Source organism: Glycine soja, chromosome 12 (genome assembly GCF_004193775.1).
Source record: "Glycine soja cultivar W05 chromosome 12, ASM419377v2, whole genome shotgun sequence".
NCBI classification, from domain to species: domain Eukaryota; kingdom Viridiplantae; phylum Streptophyta; class Magnoliopsida; order Fabales; family Fabaceae; genus Glycine; species Glycine soja.
In genome coordinates, this window is record NC_041013.1 from 37,679,110 (window position 1) to 37,699,607 (window position 20,498).

The window sequence follows — 20,498 nt, forward strand, 5'->3', positions numbered from 1 at the left end:
AAAGTCCAAGGTTGTGAGTTGTATCATGGCCCAAATGAAGGAGGACTAAATGGCACCACTTTGTCTCAATTTTAGAGTGTTTAGTTTGTCTAAATAATGGCCCAATCCTTGTAAAGTTGGCTGACCAAAAATATGTTTTGGGTTAATCAACTAAAAGGGCTTTAGTAGGTTTAGTTCAAGTTGTAATAAGGGCCCAATTGGCAACCTAGGCATCAGCCTTTTGGGAGACCAAATGGTGACTGACTTGTTGGCTGTTGGGGGTGACTTTTGGTTGCCACAATTTCAGTTACACTCAGCCATTAAGTTTTGTTTTAATTCCCTAGGTTAATGGCATTAAGTTATTTTAATTCTAGGTTAGTGGGTCATTACTAAAATCTGCTGTAAAGCTTCTATATAAGCTGAACCATTTTATCAATAAACACAAGTTGAGTTTTATTCAAAAAATTAGAGTTTATCTCTTTTATCTTAGTGAGAGTGATTCTCCTAAATTCTTGAGTGATTCAAGAACACCCTGGCTGTATCAAAGGACTTTCACAACCTTTGTGAGTTGCCCTCGCCGGAAAGAGTGATTCTTTCCTTCCTTTCATCTTCAACCTTGTTCTTTCAAATCATAATTCCAGAAAATCCACTTCTGCCCAGAATTATCTCGTGGCCATAACTTCCATTTTACGCACTCAAATTAAGTGATTCTTGAGCCTAAATTGAATTTCAAGACGAGACCTTTCTCCTCGTTTTGGAATCACCTCATTTGGAGCCCTGTAGCTTGAGTTTTTGCCATTTCTATATTTCTGTCCAGCCACCACTTAACCTACGTTTTCTCATCTCATTATTCCATTTTATGCCAAGAACCACCTTATTAAGACCCACAAAATTAACCACCTTATTCGTCATCCTTTCCTTAATCAATTTCCGCATTTTCCATCAAGGTTTAATACTAGACGATCCTAAGTTAGCCCTTGTGCCATGAGGGTTCATATCATTTGGTAATCAAAGCTCCAGTTCTAGGATCAACATTTTCTTTGCTGGAAATATTGGGTAACATCCTTCTTTATTCTCTTTGCCATTTATATTACCTTCTTATTCATATATATATATATATATATATATATATATATATATATATATATATATATATATATATATATATATATATATATATATATATATATATATATATATATATATATAGGCTGAACCATTGCAAAAGTTAAGCCTTTTGATCTCTTTGTTATAAAAAAAAAAAGAAGCAGAATTTCGTATAAGCAAAATTAAAAAAAAATAAATAAAATTGGGCTGAATGGTTCATGCTTGAAGAACTTTTAAAAAAATCTCTTTAAGGTAATATATTGGTTGCATGAAGGATTGTTACTTGAATTCCTAAATTCTGAATTTTATTTCCTTCATTTGTGCCTAAAAACATTGTTAGCCTTTTTCTTGGTTAACCTTTTCCTTGTCTCTCTAGCCTTACCTTACACATATTGGTGAATTGTTCTTTGTTGTGGCCATAATCTCTTGAATTGCCTAAGAACTCAAGGGGAATTAGAGTGGTAAAAGGCAAGAGTGTTTCATTAGAGAAAAGCCATAATTGTGTGATACACTTGAGTGGGTGAGGTATTCAAACAACAACTATAATTGTCTTGCTACGTTTGATTTGTTTGTTTGAGATGTCAGGTACTAATCCTAATGATGGAGTGGGGCTTTCGCAATTCCAAATGCAAGCTTTGATGCAACATTTGGAGAGGTTAATGAAACAACGAGATGATGCGCTCCATGAGAGGTTGGATCAAATGGAGAATAGAGATCATAATGAAGAAGAAAGGAGGAGAAGAGGGAATGATGGTATTCCTAGACAAAACCGAATTGATGGTATTAAACTCAACATTCCTCCATTTAAAGGAAAGAATGATCCGGAGGCCTACTTGGAGTGGGAGATGAAAATAGAGCATGTTTTCTCATGCAACAACTATGAGGAGGACCAAAAGGTGAAGCTTGCCGCCACGGAGTTTTCTGACTATGCTCTTGTGTGGTGGAACAAGCTACAAAAGGAGAGAGCAAGAAATCAAGAGCCAATGGTTGATACATGGACGGAGATGAAAAAGATCATGAGGAAGCGGTATGTGCCGGCTAGTTACTCAAGGGACTTGAAATTCAAGCTCCAAAAACTAACCCAAGGCAACAAGGGGGTTGAGGAGTATTTCAAGGAAATGGATGTGCTCATGATTCAAGCAAAGATTGAAGAAGATGAGGAGGTAACTATGGCTCGATTTCTTAATGGTTTGACTAATGATATCCGTGATATTGTTGAGTTGCAGGAGTTTGTTGAAATGGATGATTTGCTTCACAAAGCAATCCAAGTAGAGCAACAATTAAAAAGGAAGGGAGTGGCTAAGAGGAGTTTTACCAACTTTGGTTCTTCTAGTTGGAAAGACAAAGGTAAGAAAGATGGGGCTGCTACTTCTAGTAGTTCCACACCTATCCCATCAAAAACTCGCTCAAAGTACCAAGAGGAACCCTCTAAAAGGAGTAAAGATGTGAAGTTTTTCAAGTGCCAAGGCCTAGGACACTATGCTTATGAGTGCCCTAACAAAAGGTCCATGGTTCTTAGAGATGGAGAATATATAAGTGAATCTGATGTTGAAGAGGAAGAGGAGAGTGAGTACGTAGAGGAAGAGGAGACTCCGGAGGGAGATTTGTTGATGATTAGGCGGTTACTTGGTGGTCAATTGAAGCATGAGGAGGAGAGCCAAAGAGAAAACATCTTTCACACTAGATGTTTAATCAATGGCAAGGTGTGCATGGTGATCATTGATGGAGATAGTTGCACCAATGTGGCTAGTGCTAGATTAGTGTCAAAGCTAAATTTAGCTACTAAACCACATCCTAGGCCATACAAACTTCAATGGCTTAGTAAGGATGGGGAGGTGCAAGTGAGGCAGCAAGTTGAAGTGGACGTTTCCATTGGGAAATACAATGATAAGGTACTTTGTGATGTTGTTCCTATGGAGGCCAGTCACTTACTTTTGGGGAGACCATGACAATTTGATAAAAGAGCCAATCATGACGGTTACACCAACAAGATCTCTTTCATGCACCAAGACAAAAAGATTGTGCTCAAGCCATTGAGTCCACAAGAAGTGTGTGAGGATCAAAAGAAAATGAGAGAAAAACTTCTTCAAGAGAAAAGAGAAAAAGAAAAAGTGAGCAAAACACTTGAGAGTGAGAAAAAGAGGGAAACACTTGAGAGGAAAAAGAGTGAACAAAAGAAGAGTGAAACACTTGAAGTGAGGGAAAGCTATTTAGCCACAAAAAGTAAGGTCAAGAGGTTGTTTCGTGCTAAACAGTCACTATATATCTTGTTTTGCAAAAATCAGATTTTGACCACTAACACTTTTGATGATTTTGAAGTGCCTTCTAGTGTTAAAACTCTTTTGCAGGATTTTCAAGACATGTTTCCACCAAATGTGCCAAGTGGACTACCACCTTTGAGGGGAATTGAGCATCAAATTGATCTCATTCCGGGAGCTTCTTTGCCCAATAGGCCAGCCTATAGAAGTAATCCACAAGAAACCAAAGAGATTCAAAGACAAGTGGATGAACTCATTAGCAAAGGTTGGGTAAGAGATAGTATGGGTCCTTGTGCTGTCCCAATGATTTTGGTCCCTAAAAAGGATGGGACATGGCGCATGTGTTACGATTGTAGAGCCCTTAATAACATCACCATTAAATATAGGCATCCTATACCTAGGCTTGATGATTTGCTTGATGAATTGCATGGTGCATGTTACTTCTCTAAAATCGATTTAAAAAGTGGATACAATCAAATTAGGATTAGAGAAGGGGATGAATGGAAAACTGCTTTTAAAACAAAATATGGTTTGTATGAATGGTTGGTTATGCCTTTTGGCCTAACTAACACTCCTAGCACTTTCATGAGACTAATGAACCATATCTTGAGAGAGTTCATAGGAAAGTTCGTTGTGGTGTACGTTGATGATATTCTTATCTATAGCACTTCACTTGATTTGCATATTGATCATTTAAAATCTGTCTTGACTGTGCTTAGAGAAGAACAATTGTATGCCAATCTTGAAAAATGCATCTTTTGTACTAATCATGTTGTATTTCTTGGTTTTGTTGTGAGTTCAAAAGGAATGCAAGTTGATGAGGAGAAGGTTAGGGCTATTCAAGAATGGCCTACACCTAAGTCCGTGACCGAGGTGAGGAGTTTTCATGGCTTAGCAAGTTTTTATAGACGATTTGTGAAGGATTTTAGCACATTGGCAGCACCTCTCAATGAAGTGCTCAAGAAAAATGTTGGTTTCAAATGGGGAGAGAAACAAGAAGAAGCTTTCAATGTTCTTAAGCAAAAGCTAACTAATGCCCCCATACTTGCGTTGCCAAACTTTCAAAAATCTTTTGAAATTGAGTGTGATGCTTCAAATGTTGGGATTGGGGCTGTGTTGATGCAAGAAGACCATCCAATTGCTTATTTTAGTGAAAAGTTAAGTGGTCCTACCCTTAACTATTCAACTTATGATAAGGAGTTGTATGCCTTAGTACGGGCTTTGAAAACATGGCAACACTACCTTTATCCCAAGGAATTTGTCATTCATAGTGACCATGAGTCCCTCAAATATATCAAGGGGCAAGACAAGCTTAACAAAAGGCATGCGAAGTGGGTGGAATTCCTAGAGCAATTCCCTTATGTTATCAAACATAAAAAGGGAAAAGGTAATATTGTAGCCGATGCTCTTTCTCGGCGTCATGCATTACTTTCTATGCTTGAAACAAAATTGATTGGTCTTGAATGTTTGAAAAGCATGTATGAAAATGATGAAACTTTTGGAGAAATTTTTAAAAATTGTGAAAAATTTTCAGAAAATGGTTTCTTTAGACATGAAGGCTTTCTTTTCAAAGAAAACAAATTGTGTGTGCCTAAATGTTCTACTAGGAATTTGCTTGTTTGTGAAGCACATGAAGGAGGTTTAATGGGGCATTTTGGGGTCCAAAAGACTCTAGAAACATTACAGGAACATTTTTATTGGCCTCATATGAAAAAGGATGTGCAGAAATTTTGTGAACATTGCATTGTATGTAAAAAGGCAAAGTCTAAGGTAAAGCCTCATGGATTGTATACTCCATTGCCAATTCCGGAGTATCCTTGGATTGATTTATCCATGGATTTTGTTTTGGGGCTGCCAAAAACAAGCAATGGTAGAGATTCCATTTTTGTGGTTGTTGATAGGTTTTCTAAAATGGCTCATTTTATTCCATGTAAAAAAGTTGATGATGCTTCCCATGTGGCTGATTTGTTTTTCAAGGAGATTGTGAGACTCCATGGTTTGCCAAGGAGCATTGTTAGTGATAGGTACTCTAAGTTCCTAAGTCATTTTTGGAGGACTTTGTGGAGCAAGTTGGGCACTAAATTGTTATTTTCAACCACTTGTCACCCACAAACCGATGGGCAAACAGAAGTTGTTAATAGAACTTTGGGAACTTTGCTTAGGACAGTTTTAAGGAAGAACTTAAAAACTTGGGAAGCTTGTTTACCCCATGTTGAATTTGCTTACAATAGAGCTGTTCATAGCACCACTAATTGTTCTCCTTTTGAAGTTGTTTATGGTTTTAACCCACTAACTCCTCTTGATCTTTTGCCTATGCCTAATGTTTCTGTTTTTAAGCATAAAAAAGGTCAAGCAAAGGCGGACTATGTGAAGAAGCTTCATGAGAGAGTCAAAGATCAAATTGAGAGGAAAAATAAAAGCTATGCTAAACAAGCCAACAAAGAGAGAAAGAAGGTTGTCTTCGAACCCGGAGATTGGGTTTGGGTGCACATGAGAAAAGAAAGGTTTCCGGAACAAAGGAAATCAAAGCTTCAACCAAGGGGAGATGGACCATTTCAAGTGCTTGAAAGAATCAATGACAATGCTTACAAAGTTGAGCTGCCCGGTGAGTATAATGTTAGTTCCACCTTCAATGTCTCTGATTTATCTCTTTTTGATGCAGATGGAGAATCCGATTTGAGGGCAAATCCTTCTCAAGAGGGAGAGAATGATGAGGACATGACCAAGAGCAAGGGCAAGGATCCACTTGAAGGACTTGGAGGGCCTATGACAAGGGCTAGAGCAAGGAAAGCCAAGGAAGCTCTTCAACAAGTGTTGTCCATACTATTTGAATACAAGCCCAAGTTTCAAGGAGAAAAGTCTAAGGTTGTGAGTTGTATCATGGCCCAAATGGAGGAGGACTAAATGGCACCACTTTGTCTCAATTTTAGAGTGTTTAGTTTGTCTAAATAATGGCCCAATCCTTGTAAAGTTGGCTGACCAAAAATATGTTTTGGGTTAATCAACTAAAAGGGCTTTAGTAGGTTTAGTTCAAGTTGTAATAAGGGCCCAATTGGCAACCTAGGCATCAGCCTTTTGGGAGACCAAATGGTGACTGACTTGTTGGCTTTTGGGGGTGACTTTTGGTTGCCACAATTTCAGTTACACTCAGCCATTAAGTTTTTTTTAATTCCCTAAGTTAATGGCATTAAGTTATTTTAATTCTAGGTTAGTGGGTCATTACTAAAATCTGCTGCAAAGCTTCTATATAAGCTGAACCATTTTATCAATAAACACAAGTTGAGTTTTATTCAGAAAATTAGAGTTTATCTCTTTTATCTTAGTGAGAGTGATTCTCCTAAATTCTTGAGTGATTCAAGAACACCCTGGCTGTATCAAAGGACTTTCACAACCTTTGTGTGTTGCCCTCGCCGGAAAGAATGATTCTTTCCTTCCTTTCATCTTCAATCTTGTTCTTTCAAATCATAATTCCAGAAAATCCACTTCTGCCCAGAATTATCTCGTGGCCATAACTCCCGTTTTACGCACTCAAATTAAGTGATTCTTGAGCCTAAATTGAATTTCAAGACGAGACCTTTCACCTCGTTTTGGAATCACCTCATTTGAAGTCCTGTAGTTTGAGTTTTTGCCATTTCTATATTTCTGTCCAGCCACCACTTAACCTACATTTTCTCATCTCATTATTTTATTTTATGCCAAGAACCACCTTATTAAGATCCACGAAATTAACCACCTTATTCGTCATCTTTTCCTTAATCAATTTCTGCATTTTCCATCAAGGTTTAATCCTAGACGATCCTAAGTCAGCCCTTGTGCCATGAGGGTTCATATCAACAAAGGAGAATCATTGATCAGCAGAGATTACTTATTTGTTGTTCAATGTCAAAAGACCAAGTCTTATGTACTAAATCATGACATTTATATATACACAATCGAGTGAACACAATTAATGGCCATTTCTGGTTAGTAACATTGTCCAGTTGGTTGGCTTGTGTTCACAAGGTTCACACCGAACCTCATTTTAGAAGCTGCTAACAGCCTCTTGAAAGAAGTCATCACTCAATGGTGATGTGCATCTTGCTTCCACTGAATGTTTTCACCACACCCGGACACGGATCTACCCCAAATACACTGTCTGAGATTTTGATGGAGCAGCTCCTTTTCCCTTGGCAAGCCTGCAAAATATAAAAAAGTATATATGAAGAGGGTCAACAACCTAAATCAGGTAAGATCACTTAGAATGGCCACACTAATTTTGCTGTGACAATTCAAAAGCAAATTAAACGCTTTTTGACTATCATTATTTTTATTTAAAACCCCAAGCCTAACCATAGTCCTGCATGGCTCATGCACTTATTAACTCGTAATTAATCCAATGCGTTCACTATTAAGTAACAGCCAATAAGGGTATTATAAAAAGTAATTAACAACCAATAAGGGTATTAGAAAAAGTGGTAACTACCGTTAGGTTCTTTCTTTTCTTTTGCTTTTTAACCTCCGACTGAATGTAACAACCAATTAGTCCTAGAGGCTAATTAAAATTTCCCTTGTCTTTGACAAATCACCATACTATCCATGGGATGCGGAGTTCGATTTTGATAACCTTCACATGCTGATGTGTGGTGACTTGACCTTTATAGGATGCGTCCATTAATATCATTTGGTGTGAAAAACTAATTTACGATCAAAGTGTTAAAATGAGGATTCCTTTAAAAAGAATATTTTTGTTTTGTTATTAGATATAAGTCTTGAAATTAATTATAAGATCACGTGTGTAAGAGTTCGAAATCATTCCCCTTATATGACAGTTTGATTGCGTTGATATTTGATAACCATTATTTATTTTTGACAAAATTATAAATTTAATTTCTTATTTATCGATTTTGATCTCCTATAATTTAATTCACGAATTTGATTATAAAAAATGAAAAAACAAAATTTATAAATTAAATTATGGATTATTTTTTCTTATAAAAATGCTAAAAAAATATAAACAAATTATTAATTTGAGTTATATTCAACTTGATATCTTTAAGATATCAAATTTCAAATTTTATGAATAAAAAATATAATTAAAATAAGAGATAACATTAGTCAGTTTATCCAACGTCCATAGTGATGTGATGCAAAAAGTAATAGGAAAGTAATGATAACCGGGATCTATGCGTTAGATGTTGCCGGGTCTCAACATGGTATTGCATCCATGACTGCTAATTATGATCATTGCTCCTTTTTATGAACAGGGTTGTGAGGTTGGAGAAAGTGTTCTCGACCAGACCACATATGCACCAATTAAATTGGAAAATGGTTTGATGAAATTGGTTTAACTAAAGTTAGTGCAAATGTACAATCCAATGAGGCATCGTAAGCGTTGCGCCTAGTGTTGAAAGTAGAGACTGATGATAACATTTGGGTGAGTCAGCTTCCGTCCAGGCCAAAATGGTTTGCCACTTTGAGGCACTTGTCTGCTTGCTGTCATTCTTGTTCTTTTTCCTTGTGTTGTGATGTTGTTATCATGTATATTTAATTATTTATTAACACGCATTTTCACTTAGCAAGACTTATTCATATATATATACACATATATGCGTAAAATTTGAATATAAGAGTATATTTTTTACATATTTTGGGCAACTTGGGTATGTAGACATGGCAATGAGGCAGGGCGGGTACGGGTTTTGTCTCTTCAATCTCTTACCCCAACATATTCTCATACCCGTACTCGATATACGACGGATTTAAGTTTATCGTCTCATTCCCGTACCTGTCAGATATCGTGTATCCCCGACCCCGTCCCATACACGATTCAACTTAGAAAAATATTTTTTTTTTGTAAAAAAATATTAAAAATTTGATTTTTAAAAAAATAAATTGATTGTTAAACATTTATTTTTAACTATTTATATATCAATAAATTTATTATAGCGCGTGTGTTTACAAAAATAGTTAAGAAAATAATATTAAATTATGTAAAAATTCTAAAATAAAATTAACTAGTATTAAAAATTTTATGCCTTTTGATTAAATTATGCAAAAATTCTAAAGATTTTAAGTGGTGGAGCGGGTTCAGGTTTGGAGTCGGGACGAGTCTAGTAATCTCATACCCGTACTCGACTTTTGGTTATCGGAGAAAACCCGAACCTGAACTCGAACCCATACCCGGTCAACTCAAGTATTACTCGTCAAAGTCGGAACGGATTCGGGCAGATACCCACGGGTACGAGTTTTCTTGTCATGTCTATGGGTATGCAAATAACTGTTTTGAATGTTTACAATTTAAGCAGTGACTTAACAACTTTTGCTTTCTTAAAAGCAATGATACCTTAATTCTTTATCAATCACAATTCACAATTTTGTAGCCTCTACTAATATAATTAATCCTTATCATTAAAGTTGGGAAATGAGTACTTAATACTTCTAAATTTACTCTTTTTATAAATAAATATTTAATGCCTAACCATTAGACATGGCAATGGGGCGGGACAAGGACGGGTATTGTCTCCCCAATCCTCGACCCCAACTCCGACTCCCCCCAACATGTCCCATGACCATACTCATATTCGATATCCGACGGATTAAAATTTATTATTTCATCCCCGTATCCGTTGGATATCGGGTATCCCCGACCCCGTTCGGTACCCAATTCAAATTAGAAAAATATTTTTTTCAAAGAAAATATTAAAAATTTGATTATAGAAAAAATAAATTAATTGTTAAATATTTATTTTTAACTACTTATATATAAATAAATTTATCATAGCGCATGTGTCTACAAAAATTATTAGAAAAAAATATTAAATTAAGTAAAAATTCTAAAATAAAATTAACTAGTAATAAAAATTCTAGGCCTTTTGATTAAATTATACAAAAATTTTAATAATTTTAAGTGACAGGACGGGTTTAGGATCGGGACGGATGTGGTAATCTCATACCCAACTTTTGATTATCAGGAAAAACGTGAACCCAAACTCATATCTGGTCAATTTGGATATTACCCGTCAAAGTCAGAATGGATTCAAACGGGTAACCATGAATATATATTTTCTTACCATTTCTACTAACCATTGCATTTTTATTTAGTTCATGCATGAATCGTGAAACCTCAATTTAGTTTTTATATGAAAGTTTACGGGTGTGGTCCTTGTCACTATTAATTCTTTAATTTATACATATTCTTAATTTAGTTTCTCTAGATACACTGCATTCTTAATTTGATTCTCAAACATGGAAGTGATGTAATACATTCTTAATTTAATTAATTCTTATATATATATATATATATATATATAAAACTGTGGGTGTTTTATCACTCGAGTGTTTCGTAAAGATCTCCCTAATGCTATCATGCTTATCGAGAGCTACAGAAATATGCACAGGGAGTTAAGGGAAGTTGCAAATTAATTAGTTAAAACTGTTAAATGTATACGTTCTAATTGAACTTTTTCTTCAGGCTGGAAAGAAGCAATCGTGTGGTTAGTGCATAAAAAAATCCAATTATGTAATTAATTAAATTATTTTAAAACTGTTAAATGTATACGTTCTAATACGAATATATTTTTTATCCTTGTTATTTGTTTTAGTTTCTGTAATATATTTTTTTGTCCTTGTAATATATACATAATTTTACTTTTAAATTTTTCATAAAAACTAATTTAAAATGAACCAAATATTATTAAAATTCTTCTTTTACCAACTAGATTACTTACTCTAAAAAAGCTTAATCAAACAATAGCAGCCCGAGGACAGCCTTACGAAGACAAGTGGCCTATGAAACTGAACAGACCCTTTTAGGGCGCTGCACATGATTATCATTGATTCTAACTCGATCTGTTTCTCGATCTTATTGTCAAAAGAAAAAAAGAAAAAACAACTACCTATTGTTATGTTTTTTTTAAAAAAATTTATTCAACTATTGTAATGTCATGGCCTTTAATTTTCTATTATCCAAAAACTTCAATTGTAATGAGTTTTGAAGGGTAAGTGGGGATAAAGTCAAGTTTAAAAAAAAATAATAAGTGGGGATAAAATCAAGTTAATCTTCCTATCTCTCTTCTTTTAAGTATAGCACTATAACGTATAAACATGTTTTTTTTTAAAAAAATAATCGTTTGGCACGTAACAATCAAGGTTAGAATAGACGCACATTCTTTTATTTCCTCTTTCAAATTCATAGAAGAAGAAAAAAGACAAACAGGATTAGGTTTGTATAAGAGCACTGAAAGAAGCCTGCAAAGATGATAATATAATGACAGCGAACTATTATCCTCTTAGTCCATTTTTATCGTGCTCGCCAATGCCATTTTCCAACGTGCTTCCTTCTTATCGTATAATAAAAATTCACCAATGAATTTCACGTGGCGCTATACCTTTGTGGGATTGCATATGATGAGTGTTTTGGTGGATACACTCATATTCATGATTTTACCACCAAACTATAGGCATGTTCAAGCAGATAGATTCAGGTGTTCTTGGTGGAGTACACCATGAATCCATTTGTTGGTACGAAAGCTACACAGATTTCACAAACAACAAAATAGCGGAATGAAATATGTATTAATGGTTGTTACTTCCATAAATCATCCTTGTTACTTCCTTCATCCTTAGTTATAAGATTTTTTTTAATTCATTCATGTAATTTAGTTAATCATATTAAAATATCAATATTTGTATTATATATCATTCTAAAATTATTTTTTTCTTATCTTTTTTATTCATTTAACTGTTTCTTATTAATATTTCAAGAAAAAATAATTAAATAGAAATATATAAAAAATAATTATTATATTTAAAAATTATAAAAGGAGACATCTTATAAAAAATAATTCTGCAGAAAAATTTTATATAATTAGAGACAAAGAGAATAATTTCCTGAAAAACTTATATTATATAAAGCAATCATAAACTAAGGAAGGCATAAGCTGACCGAAAACTATAGTTCGGCATACACAGTCTAACGAACAGTGAAAATTATATATGGCTCCGAAAGTTAGTTAAAAAATAATTAAGTTCAAATAAATCATTATTTTAGTAGTTCCTACACTTGTAAAAAATTATTAATTTAATTTTGATATTATTAAATTTTAAAATAACATTTGAAATATATGCAGCCAATTCAATCCCTTTCCTAGTCATTTAATAGAGTCACACGCACACACTAATGTGTTACACTTTAAGTGCCTTGTTGGCGCTCACATTAGCCCTCATGTGATAACTTAGTTCTAGAACATCACTATTCTAATAAAAGAAGACACAAATGAGAGTTTAAGTACATCTATAAACTCAAGACTTAATGATTAGGAAAATAATACTTGTAATTTGTGAATTTTTGGTTATAGTTCAACAACAATTTTATGAATCTTTAGGATTCAAATGAATTCACGATAATATAAAGATAATTTTAAATCGTTTTCGAAGTCAACATCTTAAAAAGTCTTGACTTTTATGATGATTTTTAAAAAATCATCTTACAAAATTTATAATCTTAAGACGATTTTTAGAAAAAACATCATTTTAGAACATATATTTTTATTAAAAAAATAAAAAAATTGAGAATTCTAGGACGATTTTTTCAAAAACCGTCTTAAAATGTTTACAATCTAAAATGATTATTTCGATTTTTCAAATAATCATTTTAAAATATTTTTTAAAAAAATTGAGGATTGAGAAAACTTTTTAGAATGTTTTTTTTAAATTAAAAATTGAGGATTCTAAGACGATTTTTCAAAGAACAGTCTTAAAATATCTTTTTATAAAAAATTAACTTTTTTTAAAAAATTAAAATAATGAATTTGAGTATAAAAGAATATGGTAATTATGTCTTTTTAAAAAAATAACAATAACTTTAGAGATTCTACACAATAATCGAAAAAAAAAATCTACATGAAAAATTCTAGTTATAATAATTTAAATACAGAAACAAACTTGTAAATTCTAGTTACATTTAACAAAGAGAGTGTCGACTGAAACCTCTCAGTTAAATAGAAAACCCAACTAGTAAATTGATACTCAACTTCTCAATATAGAAAAGAGGACATGAAGCACCTCATATCTCCTATGCCACTTGGATTGAAAATTCTAAAACACTACTGCAAGGATGCTATTGAACACTCTCTAAGTGTGTAAAAGCAATTAAATTAAAAGAGAATAAAATATTTGATTTGCTGGCCTGAAATGCCTGCAATCTGCCTAGGGCCAGTCTAGCTTTGTGCTGGCTTGATCACTTATTTAGCCCGGCCTGAATTTGAAAAAGCCTCTATTTCTGAATTATAAATTCAAATTAAAATTGGATTGTATACCACATATTTCAACTTACATAAATGATGTCTGAAGAGAGCCTCTAGTGATTCTTCCCAAACTTCTGCACTACCGTTAGAAGCATCCTCTACATCTTCCATTGAAAGCCTAATATATTCTCTACGAGCAAAGCATCCCACTCTGCCAATGTAGGATTCTCACGTTCCTGTTCACACAAGACATATACCAAGGCAGTCAAAACTCACCAACAATAGTCAACCATATTGACTCAACAACACAATAACTTTTATCAAATATTCATGCACCTGATGAATCAAAAATGGGTCACGAGTTTCAAAGGCCATGAACTTATTCAGATTGACCAAGATATTGAAAACACTTACCGAGAGTTTACTACCTTTCAGGTCACGCAGAGTTATATAGCTCTCATCCTGCAGAGAGAAGAATTTGAATTTAAAATTAAAAAAATAAATATCTTAGATAAAGGATAAGTAATGGCATAATATCAACCAAAAAGATGGAAAACAGACAAGAAAAGGAGGAACCAAAATATGGAAATTGGTTATATCTCATTTTTCCAAGACAACAGAAATTTTTAAACTGCATACTAGATTAGCGTATCATATTCCAACTAATGTGACTTCTCATCAACATAATACAAGGGCAAACAATAAATAAATAAATAAAACATTGAAAGACAAACCTCAGGTCCAATCATGTCAATAATCTGGCACAATATATTCTCAAAAAGCTAATAGTCAACCACAAAGGTCAAACTTCCAATAGTATGAAGTAAACAAAATCTTCATAACCCATCTTTCCCTCAACCTTACTGGTAAACCTTCTGGGAACTTGAGATAATATTGAAGTGAATCAAAATATGCATCTTCAACAAATGCTTTGATAACTCATATAAACATAAGTGAAAGGATAATGCATGTTATTTGAAGGGGAGGGGTCGGGATTTGGGTTGTCTGTGGCCCTAGACAGCTGAAGTCAAATCCTAAGACAGAAGCAACACATAATATAGTAACCCACAGCAAACTGAGAAAATATTCTATCAACAATTCGATAGGTAAGCACATGGTTACCATATCTGATGAGATTCTCGTTGTCTATCAAGAAATCATGATCTGTATCGAGCTCCCAAAACTTGCAGTATATAACACAAAAAAAGTTAATTGAAATGACATTTTCAATTATATCTACCTCAAAACCTTGTTTATGTCCTCTTCTTCATCAGCATGCAGCATTACATCAATTATGTTTTGACACTTCAGCTCCCTCAGGGTAAGACGACCATTTCCTGATCTATTAATGTAGTAATATATTTTTCATATGACAGTTTCAGCTGGGCCATTGGAAAAACAAATAGTTATGAACATTGTACCACACACAAAAGACAAAACAAGAGCACTACACCAAAAACTATGATGACCAGCCTATGCCTAACTTTGGTGGAAGAAGTCCTTTAACTGATTCTCCCAACACTCAAATATATGAAGTGTGACTCTTTTTCAATAGATATTTCATATGTATTATACATTATAAGTAGCTAAGAGTAGAACTCCATTGCTATAAAACTTTTCCAACATAGAAGAACACGTTCATGCCTTCCAATAACCCCCAAAATGGTTTCTTTTAGAAACCAGGTATGGCGAGAATTTCAAATTTATTTATTGATATCTATAGTTATTAGTTAAGCTTACATAACCCCTAAATGCAAGGTTATAACCAAGATGGAAGACAAACCATATCTCTCTTGAAACTTAGGTGTGCTCTGCAAGAACTCCAGCCCTGGATGAGTTGCCAAAAGCTCACATAGCACAGGTTTAAAATCATCCTGACATGAAGTATAATATAATTCACCAACAAGATGGATATGAATATAATATCAAAGCCAAGAAAATCAACAAAAATGGCCACTAAAAAATAAATAAACTAAAAAGAGGTAGTAATTGATAATGAAAGTGAAGCACATTCACACAAACCTACCAAAGCGAGACTTTCTCAGCCCATAACTTAGAAGCAGAGGCCATAAACTCTAAATCAAAGCCATTATTGTTCCCAAAATGCTAACTATGTTGTTCTTCATAGATAACCTCAACCTCTTCTTCCAAGCTCCTAGCAGTGGACCCCACCATTTCATCTTCTTCTTTTTGAAACTACTCTTCACTCTTCTTATGGTACACCTCCCTCTCCTTCCCACCCAATCCCTCATCATCAATCCTCCTCGACATGAACCCGACCATCTTGTCCTTCTTGGTGTGTGCAGCGGCATCCTCGAGCTCCACCACGTGGCCACACATGCGCGCGATCTCCTCCGTCACGTCGTCAATCTGGTGCAAAAATTAGAAATAGATGGAAAAAAAATTCACAATTTCAGAATTTGTTTCTTGGAACTCAAATTATTCCGAGATGTAACTTCTAACTTTATTTTATTTTAGTTTTGTTTATAATTAAAGTACATTACTATTCTATTATTATTAATTTATAAATTTGTGTTTATAAGTTATTTTGTGAGAAATATTTAAACATGTTAAACACATTTATGATATATTTTATTTATAAATGTTTATAATTATTCTTGGTGGATGATATATTGATATATTTTGTTTATAACTTTTGGTGCATGTATTTTTTACAATTTAGAATAATAAGTTATGATTTGAATTAATTATAAGTTGATAATTAAGAAAAACAAATAGGATATTAAAAAAACTTGTATTTTTTTCCTGCCTTTTTTATACAATCATGGCTCAATATATAGCGTTCAAGATGCTACAGACACACACTCGACAAGGATCAACAGATGCGCACTACTCCTATAACGAAATTATTCTACCAAGCATATTCCTACTAAGTGCTAGCCACTCCCTCACTGCCAATTAGGCTACCTCTAACGACATTCGATCCTGTAATATTCTTCTTCCTATCATTCCCTGGCCTATCAAAAACAACTTATCCTCAGGGTGATGAGACTTCAAGTGAGCCTTCAATGTCCCACGTAGGTCCTCTAGGATTCCAAGGACTGTCCCAGCTAGGCTCACTTGGTTTAGTAGCTTTCCACAAAGCAAAATCAGTTGGGTGACGCTTTTATGCAACCATCATGTCAGACCCATAAAAATGGTACTCAACTCCCATATCAAACATTGTCATGTCTCTATCTTCCAAAGTCTTGTCATTAGGAGCTGTTGCATGGTCATAATGAAGAACAACACTAAAGAGGTTGTCGAAGGAAACGGTGGCACGAGCATGGTAGAGATGGCCGAAGTCGGAGGAGGACGTGTAGGGCTTGCTTTTAGCGGGGAAGTGGGAAGCAGCCATGGGAAGTGGAGCCAGCATGTGTGTAGGGATTTGTTGCATGAGTGTGGGGGCATGGAAGCGGAATCAACATAGGAGGCGGAGTCAGAATGGGTGTGTCTGGTGGTGGTGACTTCGTAGAGGAAGAAGATGGGGAGTGTTGGCTGGAACGTATGGATTCCGCCATTGGAGCTCAATGAAAGCACCAAAATGTTACTATCAACAAGGATAAAGGAAAGGGAACAACCTAGCTTTGAGGGCTAGGAACCTCCAAAGCATAAAAAGGAAGAAATGGAAAATGAAGTTGTATTTTTTTTTTCTGCCTTTTTCATACAATCATGGCTCAATATATAGCCTTCATTAGAGCATTTGAGATGCTACAAACACACACTCGACAAGGAGCAACTGATACACACTACTCCTATAACAAAATTATTCTACCAAGCATATTCCTACTAAGTGCTAGCCATTCCCTCACTGCCAGCTAGGCTACCTCTAACGACATTTGGTCCTATAATATTCTTCTTCCTATTAGGGTACCTGTAAAAGGCACTTCAATGCTCAAGTGAAGGTTCGACTTAGAGCTATCAATGATATATAATGAGTATGTGAGAATGAATTCATTCTCTTACTTGGGGATTCACCCATTTTTATACTAACCTTGTCGGGCCTAGGGTCTATGGGTTTGTTACATCATGATTACCAGTCGAGAAATACTCCTCCTAATCTTGCTTAGGTACCTCTAATTGAGTTATTACCCTTAAGTGAATTTAGTGATAATAATCATGATTGAATGATGCTCGTTGTTCGCATATGCTAAAGGTCGAGATGTACTATTTGGCATATATGGATATGTGGCCGAAGGGTATGTTCGATTTGGGCATGCCAAGTGTCCCTTTCAGAATAACTATATACTTTATCCAGTATACTAGCTCCCCGAGTGCCTTTTTGGCCTTGGCTGAAAAGAAGGGCTTTATCACATGTTGAATTGGTTACTTCTCGTGACCTCTTCTATATAGTTCGTCGGCCACTAGGATGTACCTAGCGGCTTATGTTTTTATCTTCCTAGCTTGGCTCTTATTGGCTGAGAGTATCTCCTGCTTCAAAATAGTTGAGTATCTCCTTCTTCCATCCCAAAGGGGCTTATTCCACCTGTAAACATTCCTGTCCCGAGACACTGTGTCTGGGCATCAAATGAAGAATGAAGGTTTTAAGTTGTCTTGGCTTAGGGGAGGTAGCCAACCGAGCCAACTCGTCGGCCTTGTCATTGATCTCTTGACTTATGTGAGTCACTTGGACTTCCTCAAATTCTCCCCTAAGCTTCTCAAACGCATGATAGTATTTTAGGAGTTGAGGATCTTGAATCTAAAACACCTTGTTGATCTGCTCGATGGCGATCTTGCAATTGCTTTTGTTGGAAGCTTGCTTGAGAAGCTTTTGTGGAGGCTGGATCTTTGAGCTTCAATGAGGTTCTTCAATGGTGATTTTCAGCCATGGATTTGTAGCAAAAGATAAAGGAGAAGAGGTGAGAAGAGGCATCATCCACTAGGGAATAAGCCATGGAAGAAGTTTCACCACCAAGAGAGCGTCTTGGATAAAAAGCTTAGAGAGGAAGCTTCAATGAAGAAACAAAATGAGAGAGAGAAAAAAAAAAGTGGCATGGGAATGAAGGAAAGATGGGGAGAAAAGTTAAACTTTGAAGTGTGTCTCACAAGACTCTCATTCATCAAAGTTACTATAAGTGTTACACATGCTTTTATTTATAGCCTAGGTAGCTTCTCAAGAAACTTCCTTAAAAAAATTCCTTGAGAAACTTCCTTGAAAAGCTTCCTTGAGAAGCTAGTGTTACACCCCTCCAATAGCTAAGCTCACCCCTATGCCAAAATACATGAAGGAAGAAAGCTTCCTTGAGAATTTTCCTTGGAAAGCAAGTGTTACACCCCTCTAATAGCTAAGCCCACCCCCATGGGAACACACACCCCTCCAATAGCTAATCTCACTCCCTCCCCAAAATACATGAAAATACAAAAAAGTTCCTACTACAAAGACTACTCAAAATGCCCTGAAATACAAGGCTAAAATCCTATACTACTAGGGTACCCTTAACTTGTAGGATATGGTACCCTTAATTTGTAGGATACCTTACAAACCTAAAATGGCCAAAATACAAGGCCCAAAAGAAGAAAAATCTATTCTAATATTTACAAAGAAAAGTGAATTCATACTTAGTCCATGGGCCCAAAATCTACCCTAAGGCTCATGATAATCCTAGGGCTTTCTCCTGCATCTTTGGCCCAATATTCTTGGAGTCTTCTATCCAATGCCCTTGGGGGTAGGATTGCATCAGCTTAGACATCAAATCCTTTGAGCGTCGACCTCTTTGGCGAGCCTTAGACGTACAAAGAGTACCTCATACTCGACCTGATTACATGTAGCTTTGAATTAAAACATAAGGATTGTGCCATGGCTATGTCGTTAGGCCCTTGTAGTATGACTCCAACTCCACTCTCGTGCTTATTGGAGGAGTCATCTGCATGCATCACCCACCACTCCTACTCGAAGCATGGTGGTGGAGGATGAAATTCATTAATGAAGTCGGCCAATACCTGTGCCCGAATAGTACATCTCGGCTCGTTTACAATATCATACTTCGAGAGTTCAATTGACCATGTCATCATTTGTCTGACTAACTCAGGCTTGCGTAATATCTTGGCTATTGGGCAATCAGTCCGAACAGTGATCTTGTGGCTCTGAAAGTATTATCGAAGGTAGCAAGCGACGTTGACCAATGCGAGGGCTACCTTTTCCATCACCTGGTACCTTGTCTCTGGATCTTACAGCTCCCGACTTACAAAGTATATCGACCTCTACTATCTTCCTTTCTCTTGTACCAGTACCACGCTTATGACCTCGATCGAGACCAAAAGGTAAACAATCAATCTTTTAGCGGGTCCAATTTTCACAAAACGGGCGGTGTCATCTGTGTTACCTTCAACTGTCGAAAGGCTTCTTCATAGTCCTCATCCTAGAAAACATTTTTGGCCTTTTTGAGGAGGTTCATAATGGGCTTAGCCCTTTTAGCAATTCTTGATAGAAACCTTGACAAAAAGGCTATCCTACTAGTTAGTTGTTGGGCCTCCTTCACATTTTGAGCACTCCTCATATCCAAGATGGCTTGACACTTGTCTAGGTTGGCATGTATTCCATGATGGGTGAGCTTGAAACTAAAAAACTTTCCTCTTTCCACCCGAAGACACATTTCTCGAGGTTTAACCTCATGTTATATTATCAGAGCTGGCCGAAGACTTCTTCAAGATCTTCCAAATGAGCTATCACATCATCGAACTTGACCACCATGTCATCCACATAAACTTCCATGCTTCATCCAAGTTGACCCTAGAAGATTTTGTCCATTAAGCACTGATATGTGACTATGGCATTTTTCAGTCCAAATGACATAACTGTGAAACAATTTTGCGGAGTCGGTGATGAATGCCATCTTCTCTTCGACCCTAGGGTCCATCCTTATCTTATTGTAGCTGGAATAGGCATCCAAAAAACTTAACACTTTGTGCCCGGTTGCTCCATTGCCCAGTT

General features: G+C 35.6%; 1 pseudogene; it reads right to left on the reverse strand.

The window, feature by feature from the left end:
- Nucleotides 1-13,608: 13,608 nt before the first annotated feature.
- LOC114378985 lies at nucleotides 13,609-15,742 on the reverse strand (annotated as a pseudogene).
- Between the last annotated feature and the right edge of the window lie 4,756 nt (nucleotides 15,743-20,498).